Below are 26,760 nucleotides of genomic sequence, written 5' to 3' on the forward strand. Positions count from 1 at the left end.
TTAAAAACCTACAAGATTAAAACGAAGACCTACTTATAAGATGGCAAGTGAATACAAACTTATTACTCTTCAGATCACAGGGTGTTAATATGAAAGTAATCAATGAGAAATCACATTAAAGGTGCTTTTCACATTCATCAGATTATTCAGTAAAGAAGCCAAGAAAATTAAATCCCTCCTGATATGATAATATGAAACAAACATAGTATTTTTCCAAATGACAAAAAACTGCATTCCAAGATACCGGTCAAAACCTAGAATCAAACTTGCATTGCAAATCAACAAAGTATTATTAAATTAGACCCAACGGTGGAACAAGAGACTCTGTCCTGTACACTGGCTCCTCTGTACCTCGGCAGGTCTAGATGCTTCTGGGAAATTAGCCAGACTGATTACCGTTAATAAGAAATCTTTCCTTTGGCTCTTCAAACCACTGATGTCAGCTCCTTCCAATTTTAAAAGAACGCACGTTAGATTACAAATACGAGTACAAACTGAAGGATTACAGCAAAGTGAAAGAGTAATAAAGCTTCTGTTACTCTAGGAGGAATCCACAGAAATCTTTTCACTGGGGCAATTAAGTATCTCAGAAGAGAGAGACCTGGGTACCTTTCTTTGGGGTTGTCAGCAGAGCATGGGAATGGGCCACTGAGGGATGAGGCTCAGCAACTCCCCCTGCCCACCCACCACAGCAAAGGCGCAATAAACCATTATCCAGACCCAAAAACCCACCACGCAACTGCTGCTTCCCCTTTGCCTCACTGCAAAGCACAAATATTACAGATGTGGGGAACTTGAACAACCAGATACAACTCACTCTGGAAACATACATTCCCTGACAGCTAAGACAAATGAAGGAACACCATCCTGACCTCTCTCGGCAAACAAAGAAAAGCAGCTCCTTCAGGCCCCAGACCATCAATCAGGTCCCCACTGGTGGAGCCCAAAGACCACAGCAGAACCCAAGCGACCTTCCTAGTGCGCGCAGGGACATGGCTGCTCCCTTCAGACTGCGGAAGCAGTTTGCGATGAGAGCATATTCTGCAGTTTATAAAGTGTCCAAAACTTCCCTTGCTCTCTGCCCTCCAGCCCAAGATTGGGGATTTTATTTTTCTGTGATTCTAATAGCATTGAATTAGACACAGGTTCTGGCCGGCAGCCTTGACTGACCTTTTTGAGGGCCTGAAATAGATTTAAACTCAAAGTCCCTGGCAAAGGAAGCCTGGCATGCTTCTTTCAGGCGGTCAAACCAAGTTTAGTCCCAGCGACACTCCCCCACAGACCAGATAGGATGAAAAGGGCAAGTCTCTTAAAATACGGCTCTGACTTTGAAATTCAGATGACAGGGCTTCTGGACATATGGTATTTGACAGCTCTGTAACACAGCAGCGCTGGTCATCCCTTGAAAAATTAATCAAAGTGTCCATAAAGACATGCTTTTTTCCAATTCTGCCTTCATAACATTGCTGAAGGAGTCCATGGGTTCCAGCAGCAACCAGACCCTTTAGAGGCAGGAGAGAGATTTAAGCAGACATGGCAACTCCTGCAGCCTGGAGCTACCAAAGTGAGTTTCCCCCTCCTTTTTTATTTTTTGTTTTTAAACTGCATAATTAAATGGAATGCATCAAATACAGCCACAGAGGAAACAGCACTCAGAACGCACAGCTGAGGACTTACACAGAATAATTAGTTTCAAAATAGTCAACTCCTCAGAAAAATAACACAATGGGGAGGAGGGAGGGTTGATAGTTTCATGATTAAAATCATTCGGAGCAAGTCCAGAGGAAGCCACAAAGATGATCAGAGGGCTGGAGCAGCTCTCCTACAAGGAAAGGGTGAGAGAGTTGGGGGTATTCAGCCTGGAGAAGAGAAGGCTCCAGGGAGACACTATAGCCCCTTCCAGTCCCTAAAGGGGACCTACAGGAAGAAATGGGGAGGGCCTCTCGATCAGGGAGTGTAGCGACAGGATGAGGGGTAATTGCTTTAAACTGAAAAAGGGGAGATTTAGGTTAGAGATTAGGAAGAAATTCTTTGCTGTGAGGGTGGTGAGCCCCTGGCCCAGGTTGCCCAGAGAAGCTGTGGCTGCCCCATCCCTGGAGGGGTTCAAGGCCAGGCTGGACGGGGCTTGGAGCAACCTGGGCTGGTGGGAGGTGTTCCTGCCCAGGGCAGGGGGTTGGAACTAGGTGATCTTTAAGGTCCCTTCCAACTCAAACCGTTCTATGATAAATATTACTACACAGGGTAAACTTGAAAACCCTGCAAATACATTGCCCCATGTAGCAGTGACAAGTACCGGGTTCACATGGCAATACTCTGCCCGCCGCCCCGCCATGGCACTGCGCCTCTGCTCCACTGCTGCAAACCTGCATCCAGTTACCAAACATCAAATATTCAGGGGAACATAAAACATTTCAGTGAATCACTACATTATGCAGCTCTGTGCAAAACGCCTCCAGGGATTTCTCATCTTCTGTCAGTTTAAACCACGGATGAAGAGGAAGGCCAACAAGAGGAAGGTCAACTAAGTCTTGGGCAGTTGGTGAACTGGCCTGTCCTGAGCACGACGTTCCTCTCCAAGCACAGATCGCAGGAGTGGGGTCGTCACCACAGCAGGGATTGCTCCAAGCACTTTCCTCTCTACAATTTCGATTGTAGCGATTACACTCAGACACGTGGTGAATTAGCACAGCTATTTCATGGACCAAGGCATCCCGGAGCTGAACCAGAAAGCTACTCTGCAATAAAGCAGGACATTTGTTTACCTCCAGCCTGACGCCTTGCTTTTATTGTGCAATCTTCCACTTTACTAACCCAAATCGAGAGCTGGGGAAGCCCTAAAGCCAACCTGCAAGGAAACCACTTAAAAACCACCACACACCACTAACAGAACAAATTTAATTCCATTTCAGGAAGAGATGAAAAGGGGCAAATGTAATGGGAAACTACTGTTTCATACCAGCTTGTGAAACATCCCGCTGTGTCAGGGAGAAGGGACTGTGCAGCTGCGTCGGGTACTTATTGCCGCTATGATACCTGCATAAAAACCCACCACTTGCAGGATGGCACGGTTTGGGCTATCTTTTAATTTATTGCGGTTTTTAATCACCCTTAAATCATCACATCTTATCACTTTTGAGTACAAACCATGGTTCTTTTACACCTTACAGCAATGTCACGTGCAAACTGTACACATGCATCTGGTATCTCACGTGCTTCCCATCCTAGCGTAAGGTTGTTAGAGCAGCCATTACTCAGGCTTCAGGGTCACACTGTATAAAGTCCTGCACAAACAAGCAAAAGAGCTGCTGTCCTGGGCAGCTCCCCATCTCATCATCTGCGCCTGGCCACATCGTTATCTTACCTTCAACAAGGCAAAACCAGTTCCTGCTCTTGTTTCTGTTGCAGCACTGAGCATAACATTACTACTCAACGGCTCCCCTAATTCATTTTTTTCTAATTTGAAATTTCAAATCCACAAAATAAGTCTGAGTTTTGCTTTCAGAAAGTTTGGAAGCATGCAGGATCCATTTAAAAAAAAAAAAAAAAGAGAAAAAAGGCCTAGAAGGGACGGACTTAAAAAAAAAAATAAAAAATAGAGGCTGTAAGAAAGGCGAATCATATGACAAACGTAATTGAAGCCAGCCTCTCAGAATGAGTAAAAACCATCCAGCAACAAAGACTGTGTACGGGTAAAAATGAAGTGTGATAGTCCTGTCACCTTTGGGGCTTTGAGGGATGAGTAATGAAAAGTCCAGGATTAGAGATCATAGAAAACAGGGCTGGAAGGGACCTCACGAGGTCATCCAGTCCATCGCCATGCCCCAAGGCAGGAGCAGCTCTATAGATATCATTCCTGATATGTTTTTCTAACCTATTCTTAAAGGCCCACAATGATGGAGGTGCCACAACCCCCATAAGCAATCTAATGCAGTATTTCATCCTAGAAAGTTTTTGTCACTAAAGTAAATCTCACTTGCTGCAACTGAAGCCCATCATTTCTCATCTCATCCCCATGGACACGGAGAAGGGTGTTCCCCCTCCCTGCATGGCAGAACAATGCAGCCATGTCCTGAGTGACCCAACCTTGGTGGTGTTTTAATTCTTGCCACTGCTGCGCCCGTTACTCTATTTAGTTTATAAGGGAATTTAGTTGGAAGGGATGCCAAAGGCATCATGGAAACAGGACAGAAATTTTAACTGATCTGTCCTGCCTACAAACAGTTAATCTTGAGGAAGATCCTCTCTTCTGCCTAAAAGTGGAGAATCACAATTCTTCCTCCCATGACCATAGTACTTGTATTTCTGTGAGGATACTAGTGCTATTGCGTCCAGCAGTCCTCATCTCTCTGAACCTTTCGCTTTCAAGCCACAGGCTCCTGCCAGCAGACAATATTGAAACATGGGAGAAAAGAAAGAAAAAGCGCCTGTACACCGTGACGTCAAGTGGCAAGTCTCTAGGTAATGACAGGAAAAGAGCCGAGTACTCCAGTCAACTGAAAGACATTAGCTTGATGCAGATTCTGCTAGACAAATTACTATATTATTACTATATTATATAGTATCTCTTCTTTGACCTGTAATGTTATGGCATTAAGAATGGGTCAAGGAGGCTTTTGAGAGCAAGGAAGCAGGAGCTGGTGAAAGATATATTCTCTTAATAAACATGAAATTATAAACCAGCTCTGGATATTTATACATCATGGGAATGAAAGCTGTGGCTTTATTTGTTTTGTGGGATTTCTTTGTGCATTCAGATCCAAAGCTGTCACATCTTCACACTGTTCTCCGCAAATACGTGGACAAACATCTTGTCTGTGATAGAACTCAGATTTTGGCTTTATCACGTCACTCTGATAGCTAAGGTATTTCTAAAAACCATTAAATATCTTGGAATTCATAGTATCAGTGCAAACACTACCAACAGGAAACTTCCTAGGACTATTTCTGACTCAAACAGTCCTTTTTTTGCTTATGAATCCAGTGACTTGCTCTGTTTCCTTATGCCAATTAAAAATCCAAGAAAACGGAAGAAGGGGGGACATCAAAGTTGTTACACTTCTCTTATGCCTCTCAGCCAAAAGCTTGTCCCCGTTTCTGAGCCTTTTATAGTCTAGGCAGATCTCAACAGCGTTACCAGCCGAGGGAGAGCTCTCGCCTAAGGAGCTGTCTGCCTAAACTCCTCAATTTATTAGAGCCTACAGACATCAGGGAGCAAACGGATGCAAGTCAGCAGAGATGAGCTGCAGAAGAATGAAAATAAAAAACAACCATTATGCACACAAGCCTTGACTGTAGAATTCAGAAACATGCGAAACAAAGCACCCTGATTAATCATTAATTACACCACGTCTCTCTTAAAAGCTATACATTCACTTTACCAATTTGAAGGTCACATCCAAGATGATACAAGTCATTCAATCCCCCAGCTTCAAAGCACACACTACCGAGTATCCCCCCTTCTGGATCAGCTCCTTCCTCTGATCTCTTTACATACATTGACTTAGTGCAATTAGGAATACACATTTAGTAGGATCGAAATTAATGGACCTACATAAAAGAAGTGCCTGGGTCTATAAGCAAGCCAAATCCCAAACTCCTTAGTAAGGAGAAATTCCCATTCAAAGTAATAGGAATACAAAATGCTTAAGTCTTGGCCTTTGGGGATAGATTTTTAGAAGATGCTTCTGCTTCAGTACCAAAGCAAGAAGCCAGACTTTCTAAGTAGTAACTCCACTTAGATGCTCACCAGGTGCTAAGTTCTTATGAAAAGTGTAACAAAAAGTGGGTTTAAAATGTGCTGCCATACCTGTGGTGTTTAAAGACTGATCTTGAGTCCTCGGGGGGGGGGGAAACCACCTAATTTCACTTGTAGTCTGGCTTCTTGCTTCAAAGTGGATTTCTTTCACTGACCCATAAAATAGACTTGCCCTACTGTTCCAACGTTTCTAGCTAAGACAAACAGAGAAAATGCAGTTGCCATGAAGACATCTATAGGAGCTTGCATCCCACTCTACTCGAGTATCAAAGTTTTAACTGAATATTGACACGCACAAAAATTAGATGTTTTTTAAAAATAAATTAAAAAACCCAGAACACAAGACTCCTGCTATGTTCTTCAAGCTCTTTTCAGTCAAGACTCACATTGCAGTCAATTATGTCTCTTAATTAACAAGTAATTTTTCAAAAATTAACAAAAGAAAGCAATACTAAAGGCTATGGATGTTAGAAAAAGAAACAAGAATAATGTTGCTGGGTTTTTGCTATGCTGGATGAGACATTAGTGTGCCAGAGGCACAAGTAATGGAAATGTACTTTTATATAAATCTCCTTTCTTTGCTTGGATTACTTTAAAATGACTCCACTACAGTGTATATTAACCTAGCCATCAACCTTCCTGTAGTCAGTTTTCTTTTTACAGTTTATTAGGAACACAACCACTGTGGGATCACCAAAGGGTGGTTAATATCATTGCGCTCTCCCTTTGTTTGTTAAACACACAGAAAGTTCATACTAGAAATCAGAAAAAAACAAAGTCTGGGAAGCAAATCTTCTGTCCTTGCCATCGTATATTCAAACCCTCACACTAGCTATGACGGATGAGCAGACTTCACTCGTTTTCAGCACGGCAGCACCTCTGTTTGCCTTGGCCAGAGGTTTTGCCACTGAACAGTGGACTAGCACCTGCCAACTACAGCAATTTTCTCCCCCTTTCCTTGCTGCGCTGACTTTTAAACACACCTTTTTCAGAAGCTGGAGTCCACACTGTGACTGGTTAAGCTACAACAGATCAGTGGCCAGGTAAGGAACAGACTCCGTATTCTCTTAAAAATGCCTATTAGTATTCCTGCCTTATTTTACCCATTTGATCCTGCACTATCAAAAAGCTATGCTCAATACTGACCAAAAATGCGGTCACACTGCTACATGATGTAAATATTCCACTTTATTTTGGCACATTAAAGTTCCATGTTGTAACCAGAAAAGATTCCTCTCTCCAAGAAAAGTATGACTGTGTGAATACACAACAATATTCAAAACCCAGAGCTAAAATTCTTACCGCTTTTCTCTTCCAAGCAGTATGCTGCGTTCAACATTTTTCTCTCTTTTTTTTTTTTTTTTTTTTTTTTTTTACCCTACAGCACAGATAGCAGCATCCTACTTACTTTGCAAGTGTTTAGGGTAAGTTCAGCATTTAGCAGGGGTGAGAAAATTGTTTTAGATCCCTGAGGGAAGGTGCTACAGAAACGCAGTCAATATAGTTACAATTCAATCCAGTTTGCTGGAGCTGAAAGAAAACAAAGCACTTTCAAAGTTAAAGTGAAAGCCAAGATTTATTTTTTCTTTACGTGTGTGTGTGTATATACGCATATATACACACACAAACACATGCATACAAACACAAACACACACACCCTGCCTTATAACTTTGGGAAGTGAAATCTCTATGGAGAGAGTTGGCCTGTAAGGACAAGGTCAGCACAAGGCGAGTTCCGCAAGGAATACAGAAGCATAGGCTATATGGAAAAGAACGGTTAAAGGAACTTGCCTGTACTACGACTTTTTTTTTTCCTGGGATATGAACAAAACAAAATCAAAGCAATTAAATATTTACCTTGAGGAAAAAAAAAATTAAATTGAGTTGTGCGTAATCCTCTGAGTTGCTATAATGAATATACTTCTTTACTTTGACCAAGAGAAAGTGTTCATTTTTTTCCTCCAACATTTGCCCTGGAAAAAAAACAAACACTGGTGAAGTTAGAATTCAAAGAAACAAAACTGCCTCGCACAGTAGTTTCCTTAAAAGAAAAAAAAAAAAGCCCATGCTGTGTAATTATATAAAGGTAAACAACTAGGAAGGCTCATTGTAAATTGTACTGTACGCCGGGTGATTTGTCATGCTGATGAGCTTCCAAAGGAGAGAGCCTGCAACATGTGCTTCTCTCCTCTTTTATCTCAGACTTCTGCATAATGCAAATTGCAGAGCAAGAAGGCTCCACTCTCCCATTCAAATTACACAGTATCAATATTTTGTCTCTGGAAGTTTGGTACGCAGTGTGAAAACTCACTAGCTATAGAAAACAAGGCAGAAGAACTGGTTCAGACAAGCAAATTACACATCCGGCTCCTCTCTGACCTCCAGCATCTTGGAAAAATTGGGTGGATGAGCCCCTGGCACCCTTGCCAGCAGATCTCCCTGAGCTCCTCAGCCTTGGCAGATTCATAGGGGACAACTTCACACATGGATGAACCGTTCTCGAACAATCTTCCTAATGTAGGAGATGCAAACAGGCTTCCCTCCAATACTAGGAAAGCGTGTCCCACATGTTTGTTTCTTTTGAATAATATTCCTGAGGACAACCCAGCAACGTTTCTGGAGTGGAGTTTCTCTCTAAGAGCAGTGCAGAGGTCGGTTAAGTCTCGGGAAAAGACAGGCAGGTGAGGAGCCTCCAGCACCAATTTCCAGACCAGGCTCTCTCAGATGCAAGCCTACAGAAACATGGACGTGTTTGTATGGGGTCCCCAAAAAGCTAAGGAAGCAAAAGACTCATTCATCTCTGAATCAGAGTTTAAAATCAGAAGAGACAAATATCGGCCATAAGCATGGACAAAGGGATCACTCATAAAAATGGGATTACCTTAGTGGAGGAACTTTTGGGCACCTTCATCTACAAGAATTATATTGATAATGGCACTGAATTGTGACCCCACAGTCATAAGGGTGAGAAAATAATGAGTGCAGAAACTCTAGTTTCCATAGGCAACGCCTTCACCCATGGGAATGATTCTCAAAGGTGTTTGTGGCACCATCACAGCTGCGACTTGTGCAGGAACATGTTTGCCCCTGCCACATCTGTTAACAGCACAGGGAATGCAACACAGGTGTCAGCAGACGCCAGACACATTGGCACTGGTGGTCTTCTGTAGAGATGTACAGCATGAAGAATAAAGCCAGCCTGGGGCTGACTAATTCTCCTACCTCAAAACAACCCAAGGATGAATGCAGGACCTCAGAGTTTGCAGAGCTAGGGCCCTCATGGGCTTCTCAGTTTAAACACTTAAACATTTCAACACTTAGTGATGCACGTTCCCTCAGTGGTAGGAATAGAGATAAACATCTTCACTATTTTTTACATTTACCAACTAAACACACACATTTCCTGGTTTCAGAACAAAACTGCATCAGTCTATATCCCCAGGAATTCAGGAAAGGACAGAATGGATGAAAAGAGCGAGCAAAGGCTATCAAAGGTTAACCTCCGAGATCAGAAAGAATGGTGCCACAGGGAGCATCTCTGCTCAGTACTTTGCACTGAGATTTAGTGCCATATGTACTCAGCAGTACATACGGTGTTGCCAAAGTTTTTATTTTTAAATAAATAAAGGCCAGAAAGTACAGATTTCCTTAACTCTCCAGTGGCTTCAATTATGCAGTACTGCATCCACCAGGTAAGCAGTACTTCCAGAGCTTTAGCACTTGACATTTTGAGATAAAATGTCATGAACAGAATTTGTGAACCTCTCTCTCATTGCCCCCACACCCCCCTTTGAATTTAAATCCTTAAAGGCATCAGACCACTGCTTGAAACTATCCCCTTCCTCTTCTTTCCTCAAATTTGGAACTGAAGACCAGACAGACTTTCATGGCATCTTCACAAAGAGTTTCCTCTAAGTCTTACTTCAAGAGCTCTTCTCCAGTGCTGCCCACTACTAGGCTAAACAACTATTTTTCCGCTCATTAAGTCCTACAGGTGGCATCTTGCCTATCAGCAGGACTTTCTGCTGGCTGTTTAATTCTCCTGCCTTCCCTCTTTCCAACCCAGGACCACAACGGTCTCTTTGAAAGAAATCAACACCACCTGCTTGGGTCAGAGCATTTTGGCCTTCTACATTATGACAAATCTCAGAGCCTTTAAACTGGTCACTCCAACTTCTGGCTTCCCTCGCTTTTAGTCCTCCCTCCTTACGCTCATCCTCCTCAAATCTAACCTCATTTTCTATGCCCGGAGCAAGAAACGATAGCCAAATAGAAGGCAGAAAAATAAAAAACATCTTTCAATGAACTTCTGTGAACTTCTAGACTGCCTTGAATGTGAAGCAGGGACATAGGAAACTATTTTGTCAAATTAATCCAATTAGTATTGGGAGTTTAATGGTATTTAATGGTATTATCTGTGTGACTGGTTTCTCCATTGGCACACGGATTTATTAGTAAAACTGAAGGAGGACAGTCATTAATTCTATCACACTCTTCTGAGAAGACAGCTGTGGTGAGCCCACCTCCTGAAAAGTAGATTTTGGATGCATTTTCTCTGCCTGAAGATGTAGAAAACCTTAGTCCCAGCATCCTCTTGCTCTTATCTGACACAAATATGCTGTTTTCAAATTCCACTGTACCTCATCTGCTACTTTATTTCATTTGCCTCTAATTGTATGGCTTTTCCTGAAAGGTCAATTGTTCCTCATCTAACTGATGGCCTCCCAATGGAGCCTGAACTGATCATTACCCCCTGCCTACCTATATAAGCTATGGTCAAGATGATGCCTGGCATTATTAAGATGTGATGTCCTGTCAAGGATGCCTTCACAACTGGAAGAGCTGATGTGACAGCTCTGAGACAGGGAAGGAAAAAAAAAAAAAAAGTTGCTTTTCTTCTTCTCCAATATTTGCCCTGTGCTGTCACGCTGTGGGAGGGGGCCACGCTGGCATCTGTTATCCATTCCCCCGAAGGAGTCCTTCACAAGAGTGAATCTGCCTGCAAAGAAAATGGGAGGATTTTGAAGATGGCGTGTGGAAAGTTGCCATAGGTCTTCCAGAAATCTTTTCTGTAAATCTCAGAAGAGCTGACCCGGGGCATATGAAACCACAGTGCTTGTGAAATACAAAGTAATCACACACTGAACTCTCTTTCAGCCATTTGCATTTTCAACAATTTCTCTTCAGAGAGATGCCCTGTGCCTACGGGAATATTTGCCTCTGTTCACAGCTGACTTTTAATCTAAGTTGGAATCTGTTGGCTCTTTTTTCATAGTTGACAGTGAAGTTGTGGTTCTGCTAAGATAAGTGTTCTTTTTGTTGCCTCTTGTATAAAATCCCTGGAAGATGTGCCCTCAAACAAATCTCCCAGAATACTGGGGCAGAAATAAAGCAGCATCGCTATTACTGAAAGCGCTCAGCAAATCCCACGCAGCCCAGGAGAATCTGATGGAAGATGTTGAACAAAGATGCTCACTATGGGCAGACAGAAATACTAAACAACCAACAAGTGTTGAATTATAAAGCTTGAAATCCAGAAATATCTATTAATCCTTCAGATTTGTTACCCTGATACCTAGGATTTTATTTTTTTTGTCCGACTCACAATGTGGGAACTTTTCTAAGCTGATGAATTTTAAATACAAAAAAAATCTTAGATCTCTAGAAGTAAAAAAAAAAAAAAAAAAAAAAGGAACGTTTTCTATAAACCAAAGACACAGGATTGTGGGTTTGGTTTTGTTTTTTTCATTGGGGGGGTTCATGGGATTTGTACTTGAGCTCCTTCTAATTATTTGAGCTCATAAATCCTATTGAAAAATATTAACAGCCTCAAAGTTGCTGGCTCCCAGAAGTGATGCAATTAACCATCGAAAGTCTTCATGATACTCTTACAAATTAAGTTAGATCCTCTCAAACAAAGTTCACAGGTGAAGGAGCCAAACCCAACAGAAGCCAACCTATCCTTTGTAATCGAAGTGTAACTGAGCACTTGTTTCAATATGAGGACGTTGTTTATTAATAGATTTAAAACCCATTGTTTCATTGAGAGAAATACTGTCAACCCACAAAAATAGAGATATTCTTCCCATGTTTGTATGTTTAGCTGAAGAGCATCCTATATACACTGAGAAGTACAAGCAAGAGGCCAGCTAAAGACAATGCTTTGTTCAGAGGAACTGGAAGGATAAAGAGGAGGCAGAAATTCCCATGGAGATGGCATAATTCCGAGAGGAACCCTTGCTAATCCTAGGGGACCAGTAGCTAGGTATGAAAAACGGGGCAGTGGATAATGTATTAGCTTCTGCAGGGACTCTTAGCCCTCGCTCAAGCAAGCCTGCGTGAAACATGAAAAGCCATTTGGAACATCACCTAAAAGCCTCCAATCTTCTCACCACTCCAGTCACTACCGCGAAATATTTTTCAAGCATCTCAGCAGATGAAAGCTAAACACAAATGAAGCAATTACACAATACTGGAAGAGGATTGCTAATAAAGTTTGCTTTTCATAATAGGGTAGTTTTCACCAAAATGGGAATTAAGGGGTAAATAGCTACCCTAGAAAGTACTGGGATCCACAACAGTTTATCTTCCAACATCGCCTGCATCAGAGAAGTAGCTCATTTCAGCGCATGCTAAAAAAAGACGTTGTTAAGGATGAGTGTAACCCTTTCAACCCTCCCACTTCTGTGCTGCAGAATCAGTAGATCTGAAGTGTGTGTAAACAACACTTAAGCCCAGAGTCCCCTGAGATACTGTCTGCTACAAGCACGGTGAGAGCTGACAAGGCTCTCTGCTAAATGACCTCACCCAGCAGAAAATACCCAATATTTAAAAGAAGCTCTTCAAGAACAAAAGAGAATTTCAAAGTCAAAAGGAACAAAAGATAAAGAGAATTGGGGTAGCCTGCAAAGTTAACAGTAACACAGCTAAAGGAAATCATAGCAAGTCACAGCTAGAAAGCCAACATAAATTCTGCTTTCAGGAAGAAAAGTCTTGCTTGCTACTTCCTCATACTGGGGTGTCCCACCACAAACGGTGGGGATGAGCAATCTGGACTCCTCCACTTGACTTCTGCCATTGCTGCTGATGGGAGCTTGGGAAAATTCAACATGTCCAGTAGACACGCTGAAAACTTCAATTATTCAAAGACTAAAGTGCTAGATCGGAGTCAAGAAAACAGGATCAGGAGCCAGGCCTCAGTGCCGTGGTTCGCAGAACACAGAATGGCTATAACCACAGCAGTGCCTGCAGTGCAGGCATTGAGCAAGGCTTCAGAAATCGAAGCACAGCATTTCAAGAGAAACAAATGGATTTTAGGAGACCAGTTCCCCTTGAATGAATTGCATTTCTAAACCCAGCAATAGCTGTTTTGCACATCTTTCATCTCCATCCCAAATATTATAAACTGCACCCAAATCCCCACCCTCTCTGCTAAAGCTGTTATCAATCTTATTTCTTTCTCCAAAAATACACTATCACAATAAGACAGTTGATGCAATTTGTTTAATTAGTTGGAAAGCTTCTTACTGATGTGATATTTTAAACATGATGCAAGAGGAGTTCTTAAAACTACAGCACTTCAAGCCTGTAGGTATTAGCAAGAATGTCTTTTGTTAGTAGTCTCCCAGTCAGAAAAGTCTGGCGACTGAAATGACGACTTAGTGTCATGGGAATCATATTTCTTTTTTGCTGTTTTATAGCCACTCATCTTGAGCTGACATTGTACAGCGCTCTTCACTGCTGGTGTCAGATGGTATATCAGCATCCAGAGCAGCCTCAGCATCTTCTGGATGAAAAGTTTCTATGATTAACTTTAAAAATGTCAATCGTTCGCCACATTCGGTATTCAGGCTTGTTCATCAGTTAGTAATAACATTTCTAGCTGAACTGAAAATGTGTTCTGAATAAGTGCTGGGAAAAGGAAAGCTTAAACATTTGACAGCGGTTAGAGACGAAGCAGACTATACTTTTCATTTCTGAAATGAGGATGCAGCGATTTCAGTAGGCTTCTGCAACAGAAGAAGCTACAAGATTATGGAAACAGGCCTTTTCTTCTAGTTTTTATGACAACTACAATTCCACATTTCTCAGCTCTGCCCTGCAATTAAAAGGCGAAGATACCAGAAATAGCTGAAAAAGCAGGAGACAAGAAAGGAAAAATAAGCTGATTCCAGCTAGTCCTCTCTTTTCCGTGTGTGCCATACACATTTCATTATTAGATTAGAAGCTTCTTCCAGGACCATCTCCATAGGCTTTGAAATTGCCACCATTAAAGTACGTCACAAAAGTTATTTTTGAACTGTGGATTGTGTTACAGAGAGAATCTCATTTTTAAAAATGTAATGGAGGAAAAGCATTCATTAGAGGACTATGACAGCTGAGGGGAAAAATATTCATCATATTCTGAGGAAATAGAAGAGAAAAAAGCCTGGAACGTGTTCTTGCTCTCTCAGCCTGAATACCTCTCTCTTCCCTGACTGGTGTCAAATATGATCAATCAAATTAATTCTGCCCATACTAAAAATGAGCTTCCCCAAATCATTCAGCTCTAAAGTCACAGTCTTCACTCACACTGAAGTTAAGACTGCCACCTAAATGAAAAGGGGCAGATTCCACATGCTGGAACGTAGGTGGATCTCCCACAGCAAGTCAACCAGCCTGATTTTTGGATACATAGCACCGTCTGCAACATGCATTGGTCACGAGGTCAAAGGAACCGGTAACAGGTCTGTGATCCTTGTGGTAGTGGCGCCTGTAGCCACAGCCCTTTCCCACGGCCCTCTGATCCGCTTTCACTGGTTAGATGGTCTTCAACCACCCCTGTTCCCCAGCAGGGACTGCCACTGGGGGACATCTGCTCCCTGTGTGCTGCTCAACACCACTGCAGTGTTTCAGCGCTCTCAACAACAGTTTAAAATGAAAACACGGGTATCAAACCAAACTCAGAAGTGAGCGAAACACCGAGCTTGAAAAATCCCCCCTGACTGGCAAAGGCAAGTGAATTAACATCCTGCTCAGATGCTCAAAAAAAGACAGAGGAAAGGAAAAAAGTTCACATGCAAGAGAAAGGACAAGACCAATGCTGAACAGGAAGAGAAAATTTCTCCCACGCACAAGCAAATAAACTCCTCATGCATTATTCACGGGCTGTGCAGCTGGGGACTGGTACACCTCTTCTAGAAAGGAAAAAACCATTCAACATCCTCAATAGCTTCAAAACTGCAGAATCACCCTAGGGAAAAGATTCAGGCAAGAGGCTGAGGTGTGAGGCAAGTTTACAAGTTAAACAGCACAAAAGGGTTTTTTTTTGGTTTTTTTTTTTTTTCCGTTTTAGAGGCTGGATACTTACCTAAGGAGATGTTAGACAGAACTGGTCCAAGTTTGAAAATTGTGCTCAGTATCTATAATAAGCAGAGAAGAAGAGGGGCAAGGGAAGAGCAATTCTTAGCAGAAGTTACCACAGTCATATTTAAAAGGAAGCACATCCACAGTTCAATGCGGCATTATTCCATTTCTCAATACTGTCCTGATAAACTGAACCTTTGCAGGAATCTCTCTTACTACAGGTTATTAATCTCTGTGCCCCGCACCCCCCTTCCCCAAGGGCGCTCCCCAGTTTCTCCATGCACAACACAAGCAACATTAATAAGAACCTGTAAGGGTCAGGAGAAAACCCTGAGCCAGAGCTCTGGCAGAAATCCAAGCTGGAAGAGACACTGACTACACACAACGGCAAGTGAAGACAGACAGCTTTTCCCCAAAGTGATATTTTAATTCAGAAAGGAACTTCACTAATCTCAGGAAGGGTTTATTATTATCTGTGTAGCAAATGGGACTGCAGTTGGTCTACATAAAGCATTAGTTTCCTACAGGGCATTTTAGACTTTAAATGATGAAGGACCAGACCTAAACCAGAAGTCTGCTGGAACTCTGCTCCTACCTTTAATTTGATTTAAGCATGCCAAAAGGCAGGGAATGAAAGTACAGCAAGAACAAAAAGACCTCGGTGGAATGCAGGGTGTGGGAGGGATCGCCCTGGGCTGGGATCTACATGGGAACCTCCATGTGCACCAAACCTCCCGCCCTCCTGGGACTGACCCCTGCAAGGTGGCTGCTGAGCTTAGTCCTCCCTGACCGGTGGCAGGGGACACTGGGAGACGCAGCAGTTGCACTCTCTCCAAGCAGAAAATGCAGTATATCATCAGTGGAGTTGTCTAGCTGAAAGACGGCTGTGCGTACAACACATCTCGCTGGAAATAAATAAAAAAGGCACTTTGCTATTTGGCCATGATATTTTTCGGCATGTTTCCACAGTCACCAGCGTGAGTGCAGTCTCTAACTGAAGTGAGTTTGGCTTTGCCAACCACCGGCTTTAGGAAAGCCCCCTTCTCCATAAGTGCTCCCACATATTTTATAAAAAGAGCGGCGAGCATCTCTCACCCTGCACCAGGACGACACCTAGCACAAGGGAACCAAAGTCTTGGTCATGGATGCCAGCATAACAGAAGGAGCACAAACTGCACTGGAAAAAAAGGCTCCACCATGGACCATAGGTAGGTACAACCAGCAACAGTCTTCCAGTGCAAAATTTCTAACCTCTCATAGGCTAAGCCATTAAACACGAGGATGATATCCACATGCACTGACTTCTGAAACCCAGTAACTCACAGGGCTAAACAGGACTGCAAACTTGTTATAAAACCAGAGCTGATCCTCCAACATAGCACACATCCCATGCCACTTCCCTCCCAGCCCCTTGCTTGAAGACATACATTACAAAGGACCTTTCCTCCAAAGCTCTTCCTGTGATCATCTTTACTGAAGAAAAGAGGGGAATCTAAAGGAAAGATAAAAGCACAGGGATGTGGGTTAGAAGAGGTCAAAAAAAGCCACCATGTACTGGGTTCACAGGAACGTTTCATTACGTATTTTTCTTCTCTTCCCCATCCTGCACTATAGATAAAGTCTTTTTCCAGAATGCTCAAAGGTACCAATAATCAATTTAAAACATATGAAAAATAGTTAAAATGCTCTCTTTTTGAGCCCTGTGCATTCTGGAATTGAAAGCAAAGTGCTGCAGAGTAGCCATCATTAGGAAAATGGTCTGCTTAAAGACATTTTCTCACATATGAGGACGACTGTGAAGCCTTTAAGAGTCTAAAAATATTTTTATAGAACTTGTCAGGTAGGAAGAGCTAGGCGGGGATTTCACAAAACCTGCTCTTTTAACCTGCAATGTGCAAGCTGTACCTACAGGCTCTTTAGTTATCTAATGTTCTCATCAACTGAACTACAATTAAATCCATACACTGATACCTACTGGCCGAAGTGGAGGTGAACCACAAAAATTGTTCCCCCCCTGGGCTGATGATGACCAACATACAAAAGCCAAGTATCTTTCCTAAAGATTATCACTCTGCCTTCAGGGTGTGCAGTTCTCCTTTCTTTAGGACTGTGCAGTTCTTCTGTTTGAGATTCCAGTCCACGAGCAGATTGCTCCTATTTCTGATCATCCCTTTTAATGATGGGCCAGAACTGCAGCAAACTTGCTGAGCATCCAATTCTCTTCCCAGTGAAGTTGAAGGAAACTTTGCCAGGATTCAGTCCTCTCCGCTCTGGAGGAGATCCAGCCAGGTGTCTACTCCTCATGCAATCTGCTCAGCTCCACTGACTCATGGAGCAGGCTCGCTCAAAATTTTGCGGAAGAATACACCCAGGGAAATCGGTGGGATTTAGAGCTTCAAGAGATCATTGTGAATTTCAAAATGGATTTAAGCAGCAGCTCGGAGTCAAGCTTTCAGTGTGTGACATATCCGTCGTGACTGGAGTGCCCTCCACGGACCCACATCCTTCAGCCAGCCTGTGAGCGCTCTGCACAAAACACCCTCTGACACCGCAGATGTCAAGTTCCCCATCGGCAGTAGGTCTTGGCATGCCCAAGGGTATTCATCTGGATGACACAGCACACTGTACGCATGCCACCATCCCCTCTTTAACTCTCACTATGCAGACCTATATTAACCATAATCAGGTGTAAATTACTAAGAAAACGTAATAAAAATCTTACAACATGACTCCATTCTTTGATAAACAAACTAATACACAAAAGCTGCCAGTCAGTCTGACATCTCCAGATGTTGTTCTTAAGAAAAAAAAAAACCACACACAACAGAAATTCACAGCTTTCAACTGCTACCATAAGAAACCAGACCTGAAAGCTACAGGAGGATTTGGGGCAGGGACATCAAAATTCAGAGACTTTCCGTTCAGGCAGGAGGTTAGTCATTAAAATGATAATTCAAAGCACTGAATGAGGCCCAAGCTAAGCACCATGGCTCTATCTGCTCTCTACCACGCAGCAGATCCTCCGTATTGTCTCCTATTTTTATCACTAGGCTACTTAGCTTCATTACTCCGGGAAGTGGATGTGATTGATCAGACAGGGATTACTCCTTTTACTTACTCAGTTGCCGGTTAATTAAACCACATTGCTTAAAGCCTACTGCAAAATTAGGAGAAATATGACCTGGTAAGCAACACTGAAATTGGAAGTCACCAGTCCAGCCTCACAGGCTTTCCCACTGAGCCAGCACCAGAGCGAGCACATCTATAGCCACCAGATTTTGGCCCAAAGAGCTGCCCAGGAACCGCACCTCAGTCCTGCTCCCCACTGTCCGGAGCTTCCTCTGTTCATTCGACAACAAAAATAGGGTCACTACTGAAAAGTACTAAACCTGCAAAAACCAAACAAAAAGCAACACACTCGAATGCATCAGAATTTGTGCTGCAGTTTAACAGAGTGAAGAAAACTTTCTAAAACAAATGGCAAATTTTCTCAGCTGCGGAGTCCCCAGAATTGCACTATATACTAAGGAAAAACTTTTTATGACTCAGATTATATCAAATCCAGATGAATAGGCTCTTGGAAGCAGTAAGAAATTAAAGAAAAAATAAAAGAAAATGAGGGTAAGAAGGAAATAAGGTTAGAAAGGGAGTTGCTTTAGTCACTGAGGACTCTGTTGCCAAATACAGCTTCTACACGAGTATCAATGCAACTGGAGACTTACAAAAAAAAAGAAAAAAATCAAAACAACTAGCAAGAACTTAGGTCAACTGGTTTTCACCATTTCAGACTTCTCAATATCATCCCTTATTTCCACCATATTTCCCTTTGCCATTTTGATTTCTCACATCTATTCATCCTGGGTTTGGATGTAGTAACATAACTGCACGGGTTATTTCTTCTCTCAGTTTGCAGCTAATAATTTTCTAGACTCAGGAATGAGACAGCAAAAGCATTTTCTTTTAATTTGTGGAATTGTAATGAGGAATGTTTCCACTTGAAAAATTTAACCAGTACTTTGAAAACTAATCCATGTTTTCCTTTCTGGAGAATGATAAACAGGAAGAAAATATCATAACATGATTTATGCCAGAGAAATTTTCTGAAAGATCAAAAACTGATGGATACTAAACAGTTAACATACAAATTACACAAACAATGAGGAGGAGTGCAGTGTACTTACTGAAATTAAATGTACCTGCTCACTGGGTATAAATCCAGCACCAGCTATTCCAAGCTGCCTATATTAAATTTTATTCATGAAGTTCAAACTAAGATTATGCTGATAAAATGCCAGACTGCATCTGCACTCCTCGGCAACAATACCAATGATAATTCCTGTTGCTCCTTTGCTAAATTCAGTATCCTTATGTTTTATTGCAGCCGCACCAGACCCTTAACCCAGCCAAGTTTGTGCTGCCAGTTGGCATTACAGTCCTTCCAAAAATAAACATACTTGTAGTTCTGCTATCTTGGCTCAAAAGTGTCCATTTCTTTTCAGCTTATGATCCGTCTAGTTGCTAACACACTGCTGGTTGTCCTAAGAGACCCCGAAGGACACAGACAGGCAGAGAATGATCGCCACAATTGGGGTGCCTCCCCCTCCCCTTTTTTAAATGTTCCTTTTGGAGACATTTCTTCATTGCACGGGTTCAAACAGAGAGTAGATGTGTTTTGGAAAGCCATGTTCTGTCTCAGCCAGCAATTATAAACCCAACAGCACAATCACCTGGTCTATAGTGCATGGAAGACAGGGGTGCTTGGATTTAAGCGACATACTCACTTCCCACCTGATATTTAGGTTTTCTGTACCCTCTCCTACCTAGAGGGTATGCAATATTGTGCCTTTGGGCTACTACAGGGCAAATTCTTAAGAGTGCTTAGGATCACAGTTTTGAAGCACTACTACCACGAAACACTACGTATTAGCCATCTAAGCCATGTTTCATACCAAAACATCTTTATCTCCTAAGCACTGAGGCAACTTTGGGTGGCAGACAACACTCAGTATTATATACTGCTCATTAAACAGATATAGTCAAATCAGGGAGAGCACAGTAGAAAGCAATCCAAATGCATCAACACGTTAAATGAAACATTCATGTTAAATGAAACAAATAACCAAACAAGCAGTGCAGAAGAGAGAAGACCAGGAAAGCATGCAAGAGCCATCATCAAATCTGTAAAATGATTAAAATGAGGCGGTAGAACAGCTGGTCCCTGTCTGCACCAAGGATAAGACAAGAATGACCAGTTTAGTTTACAGCAGTGGAGATACAAGTTCACCGATAAAGAAAAGAAGGAACTGACTGGTCTACTTGATCTGGCTTTAAGTAAGACGGGCTAAGGGTTTTGTTATCCCGACTTTTAGTCTTCAACACACCCAAGAAGAGACTTTTTTTTTAAGCAAACTTTACTTCCCAGAAGTGTTGACAATTCAGCCTAAGTTTAATGATAACGATGATGATGATGATAATGATAATAATAATAATAGACAGCCATTTATTTTGAACAAATTGCAGGGTGCAGTTTTACTTCATGTTTCAGCTGAAAATTACAAAATATGCTTTTACATAGGAAGTAAGTATGGTTTGAAGACAAAACGGATAACTCGCTGCACTCTTCTCTCAGACTCCTCCAGGCAGGAAATCCATTTAAGCCATCCATATCACTGAGGCTTTTAATATTGGCCCTATTACGCTAGTGGCTTGCACTTGTGTGCGCAGGAAAACCTCTGTCTGCACCCACGATGCTGCCCTGCACGCCCTGACGATGCCCACTCAGCCAGGTGCCTCTTCAGAGACACACAACCTGAGGAGCAAGCACACAGCACACAAAGGGATTTCTTTTTTCAGGTGTTCTGGTATCAGCGTAAATTCCAAAATGACTTCCCACTGCATTTTCTGTCTCCCAATACACCTAGTGCCTCTTCTGTCCTTCCATATTCCAAGGCTTCTTTGAGATGACACGTACACTTATTTCTTCTCCTCCCTGCCAAAGCCTTATTGCCCAGACATGACTGCATAAATATGTTCAAATGCTTAGCTTGCATGCAACAAGGAAGGATTTGTTGCAGAAAAGACAGCACATGAGATACTGGGCCAGGTGCTTCTCCAAACCTACTGCTCTTTGGCTTCAATCTTACAGGAAAGCCATTCAAGGGGGCCTCATTTGAAACAGACAAGACATGAGCATGATTGTCTGAGAACCATGAAGTTCATTCATTGTTCATCACAGATTCCAAGGCAAAAATAATTTTGTCCTCAAAGGATACGTTATACCTAGTGTTAATAAAATCCAGGAACCCACGTGTGCTGAAACATTTGTCTGGGTTGTTGCATTGCTTTCCAGGCTTTTAATGACCCATATTTCCAAACACAGCTTCCTCAAAACAGATTACAGAACAGGAATGTCACTTTAATTTGCAGCAGTAGGTAGGTAATATATGATGATATCATAAAACTTCAACTAACATCTTTTACTTCTCTTATTTAAGAAGAAAAAGAAAGCATATTAAGAATGCAAATACCCTATGCATTTGCATTTCTTTTCATTCCTCTGTATCCAGTTCCTCACAGCAGTGTCTAACCCCACAGAGAAGACCTAGCAACACATTTTGTTGCCTTTGTTCTTCCCAGAAACAGATAATGTGGTTTTATATGGCTACGGAATTCAGTCTTAGTGAGACCCTTAAGTAGTAAAGCACATCTTTAAGTGAAATGATTTATTGGCAACTCCTAGGGACTCGCAACCTAGCGCTGAATAGAGGTTTTATCACTGAAATGCAGACAGTAAAGGGAATTACTCAGAAAAAACTTCTCACACATCACATGATACTTTTATTTTATTTTTTTTTTTTAAGAAAACACCAAACACTTTCATCTGGATTGGGGTGGGGCAGGAAGGTTTAATGCAGCAGCTTTCAAACATAGACCTTAGAACAGAAGAACATTTTTCCTTAAATTCATATTCTGACACTGCTATGCCTTGCATATACTTCCTGTACATATTTACCTAACCCATGAATCAACTATTAACCAAGATACACAAACTATTCAAGTTTTAGTGGTATATATTATTTAATGCAGAGAGATCTCAAAGGACAAAAACCTGCCAAAACATATAGTATTACGGAGAAAGAGAGACCAAAAAATTATATCTACGAGACAAGTCCAGCTCACAACTACAAATTACACTAGCTGTTGACTTTGCAGCCAAAGAACACCTGAGCCATCAGTATTCTTAGTCTTAATCCTCTTAAATTTTTAAAATAATTTAACATTTATGCTGATTTAAATTAACTAAGTCTTTAATTAAGTAGTAATCCCTGACAAATCATCACTATATGCAAAGGAATGGCCAGTGTCCCAGACAAGTTGACTCCAGCATTGTTCAGAACCATGATTTCCCCATCACTTTCTAAGCCTTTACTCAAGCAATAGAACAGCTTCAAGAAGTCCTCACCAGCCATGAAATATTTTGAGGGGGGGCTTTGGGGCAGGGGGAAAAGAGCTATTTGGAGTGAAGTCCCACACATTAGCATGGTGAGGTTCCAGCAAGGCCATCACTCGCAACGTCAAAAGTTCCTTTGATGCGGCAACGTAGGATAAGCAATACGGTACCTGCTCACAAAGCCTAGATGACATAGGACAACCCCAGCTGCATTTAGCTCTTCAGCCCAAACAGGAGTCACAGCCAGAGCACCAACATATCCCAACATTATTAAAATGTATTCATGAATACAGAAGCGCTCACATGCTTGCTAGGAAAAGCTGAAAATAACCATTTGAATTGCTGAGCAGCAGTTTCAATTAATAGGTCTATTTTCCCCATCTATGGGCAGAAGATTTGCTTGCTTAACTCCCATTAATGTTAACAGACTTGGACTTACAAATCCCTAATGGAGGTGGAATACTGACGTTCCTCCTGCTGCGCCTTTTGCTGAAGTCAAAGCAGAGCAATTGACTTTATTTTAACCTCTGCCCATTTTGCTCACTCTCAGGAGCTTTAAATGTAAAACTTTAAAAATGATGAGCATTACCTTGAGAAGAAATACATTGTTTTGCTTTTTTTGGTTTTTAATCAACAAGCACAGCCATCCCAATAGACCAATTATACACCAATTCAAATAAGAAAACAAATCTTAATACCAAAGTATACAGATAAGTCAAATACATCTTACAGGTCAAATTTTTGAGATTAAGCATTTCCAGCTTAAATAGAACAAATATTCTGTGCTGGCTCCCTACCACCTCTAATGCAAAAAATTAAGCTGATGCTTCTGAAATGTAGATTCTGCAACAAGAGATACCCCTAAAACCTGGGAGGGTGGGGAACAAAAACAAAAAAACAGATTAAAAATGAAGTACTAAAGAATTCTGGTCCTAGCAAACAACTCGGCGTAGACAACACTCAGGCTGCAGTTTCCACTGTGGTCCAGTTCACTCTGAAGTTCACTATGAGCTGGGTGCCTAATTCTCTAGTACAGACTATAGGCACTAACATACATATGAACAGCAGAGACAAAATCCCAAAAACCAGTTCATCCTCACCAAAAACAGAGTGAGACTGAGGACTCATTTCACTCAAACAAAAAGCAAAGCAGAGTGGACACACAGGATGGACAAAAACTGGTACCAATGTCATCGCATGGGACAAACTTCCCGAGCATCAAAACAACAAGCTGTGAACTCGGTTACCAGGCAAATTAAGAGTCCAAGATGGATCAGACACGGTGTGCACTGAGATCCAGTCTGAAGTTCATTGGGGCTCTGCCTGCAGCAGACATGGTGCAACGGGTGCGAGAAGCAGCTGCCTTCCCACCAAGATCAGAAGCTACCTGCTGTTCTCTGACAGCTTGTCATAACACTGTCTCAAATATTTAGGACTTCCATTTTCAAAAGTCTTTTCTATGCTAATGACTTCCTACAGATGTTTTGAAATGTTTTAACTGTTCTGGTTTGATTCAGGGAGCCAATGATACTGTGATTTGAAGTGAATGTAGCAAGAGCTGCGGTAGTGAACCCATCCGGGACCTTCCTGGACTTCCAGCAGTGATAGGAGATGGAGAAGCAAATTCCCATCCTCCCTGGGAGAGCAGGGTGCGATGAAAGACAGGAACAGTGTACTGATGGGACAGGAGTGCCTGTTTTGGCTGCGAGTACCTACATCTCACAGAAAACAGAATTTCCATTCGGTACGAAACCTTGCCATTTTGAACTGACTTTTCAAACCAAGCAAGAAGAAAAGGTCAACGTTTCTATATACCAGAACTTTTTTAATGTTGATTCAGAAGCATTGACATCTCCCTAACAATATCAAAACAATCTCAGACATAAATATGGCACCAAATAATAAAAACAAAAAGTCAAAAGGAGGTCAAGCATAAAAGCAACACACAATGTGTAAACATCCCCCCATCAAAACAAGGGCTGGGCATGACACGTGCCCACAAAATGGTTAGCTGCATTTCCATCAGAGGATCCCCCTTGTTTCTTCTCCATTTCCTTCTCACTCTGCTATTTGTCCATGGCTTGGCCTCAGATTTTGTTCATAATGCAGTGCCTGCTCAGCGTTTAAAACCCAACCAGCCTATTACACCTCTAGAATAACGTAAACCTTTTCTTCCTGTTTTGTTATTTCCTTATGTAATACATCATTAAAATTAAGTGTTATAAAGTTGTTTGGGATTTTTTTTTAAGCAGAGAAAAGATGATCAGAGAATACTAAACAGCAAGGAAGCCAGCCATCATCCTCCCCCATTCCACATGCATGATCTTCCTTCTAACATGACTGACATACAACCGTCTAAAAAGCAACACAATTTCTCTCTACAACTAATGCAGCCGGGAAGAAACGAGCAGGCTTTGGGGTTCTGCATCCCTTCACCAGACATTTAAGTTGAATATATTTAGACTCAGTGACTCTTAATAAAGGCCAATTATGATAATCAATTAAAAAAAAAAAGCAGTGCCAGACTGAATGGAGTGGGATTAGCGTGAATGAAGGGAAGGGAGAATACACGACATCATTAAGACTACGAAAGGCAATGCTGTAACATAGAGGCAATGGTTCACGAGCCAGCAGAAGCCACTGAGACCAGTGATACAAAGGGAGTTTCTGCCTTTTAGTTAGTACCAATGACAACTTCAGTGTGGTTTGTCAAGGTGACTTGTGGCCCACCAGGTTTGCGAAGTGCAAACAAAGTGAGAAGTTTCTCAAGGGGTCAGAGCCTTTTCTTTAAGATGTGCCCAGTGCAGCTGATGAAGATGCTCAGACGCATTCAAAGCGCAGCAGAAACCAAATGGCCAAACACTGCCAAGTACCACAGAAGACATTTTAGGCTTTCCACATAAAGCAATATTTTTGTTTCCCAAGAAAACCTTCCAGTGGGCCTTATTAAGGACTTGAAATAAAGTAAGGAATTTTTCTCCCTTTGCAAATACAACTCACCTGAATCTGGGGAAGAAACCAATCACAAGCTTGACTGCGTGCGTTTCAGCACAGATGATCTTTCTCACTACATTTACGCTGTTACTTTCTTTACAGGGACATCGCTGCTGCCTGACTTCCTACCTTCTCTCCACACCTCCAGTGGTTAATGAATCATTCGCATGGTGAGATTTTCTGTAAAAGTTAAGTAAGAAATCTTCTGGGTAGAGGAAATAAGTTGTTACAATAACAAGCAATTTACTATCTGAATGCTACGCATACTGTATCACCTTATTTGTATTTCACAGTTAATCTCCCAGCTCACAAAAGTTTTATCGGATTGGAGGCATGTGCTGTATTCCCCTTTATAAAATTTTACAGTCCCTTGCTATTCTCAGGGCTTGTTTTATAGGCACAATTTGCTGCTTTAATCTCACCCAATTGTCATGTTCTAAATCACGGTGTATAAAAATGTCTTAAAAGGAGAGATGCGCTGAAGGGTAGTACTTAATTACACTTACTGCCTGATTTAAATGTTATCTGTGCTTTGCCAAGTGCCAGGCAGAGTAACCAGCAGTGCAAATCTGCATAAACTGATTCAAGTCATTATTGGGCTTTTAATAGCAACCATGTTCTCCTGTGCAGCATTCTGATGAAGGTGTGTTCCTCCTCCTCCTCTCACATTGGCGTGTGAGAAAATTAAGTAAGGAGGTTGGGGAAGCTGGTAATTGGTCACTCTTCCATAACTTATTTCTTTTGATCTCCCTGCAGAAATCTTTGTCAGGACAATTTCACTGGTCATCTTCTTGAGTCTAATGTGTCCTAAGGAAACTGAAAAGCAGAGTGCAAAAAATCCATTTGTTCGATGGTTTCTTATTCCTTTTGTAGTACTGCCACTCCAGAAGAGCTTCTCTTTACACCCCTCTCCTCCCAAATCCCCGAAATCAAACAAACAAATGAAAAATTAAAAATACTACCAAAATTTCAGGCAATTAATCTCTTGCTTTCTGAATTCCTCCTCTCGCACCCAAGCGAGCACATCGAGGGGCTGATCTGTCTCTGCACTAACTACACAAGACACGCAGCTAAAGCCTTTGGCTCAGGGGAGCAGAAATGCAGCTTGGAGCACAACATATCCACAGACTTTCTACTTCATGCTCCAATCCCTGCTCCAACCACATGTGAAAACAGACCATCCCAGGACCACTTTAGCCATTTCCCTCCGAACTTG

At 41.9% G+C, this 26,760-nt stretch overlaps 1 protein-coding gene across 7 annotated transcripts in view; it reads right to left on the reverse strand.

Moving 5' to 3' along the window:
* Positions 1–26,760, reverse strand: part of SGCD (sarcoglycan delta) — a 352,976-nt gene that overhangs the window by 300,665 nt on the left and 25,551 nt on the right. For 2 of the 7 annotated variants that reach the window (XM_054217456.1, XM_054217457.1), the window contains exon 1: positions 25,551–25,744. The exons of 3 other annotated variants lie outside the window; for them this stretch is intronic. The gene's annotated coding sequence lies outside the window, so the exon portion shown is untranslated. Of the gene's footprint in view, positions 1–15,104; positions 15,157–16,527; positions 16,568–25,550; positions 25,745–26,760 lie in introns of those variants that run through there. 2 more of the 7 variants (XM_054217452.1, XM_054217447.1) reach the window with 2 other exon arrangements.

This window comes from Rissa tridactyla, chromosome 11, assembly GCF_028500815.1.
Source record: "Rissa tridactyla isolate bRisTri1 chromosome 11, bRisTri1.patW.cur.20221130, whole genome shotgun sequence".
NCBI lineage: Eukaryota > Metazoa > Chordata > Aves > Charadriiformes > Laridae > Rissa > Rissa tridactyla.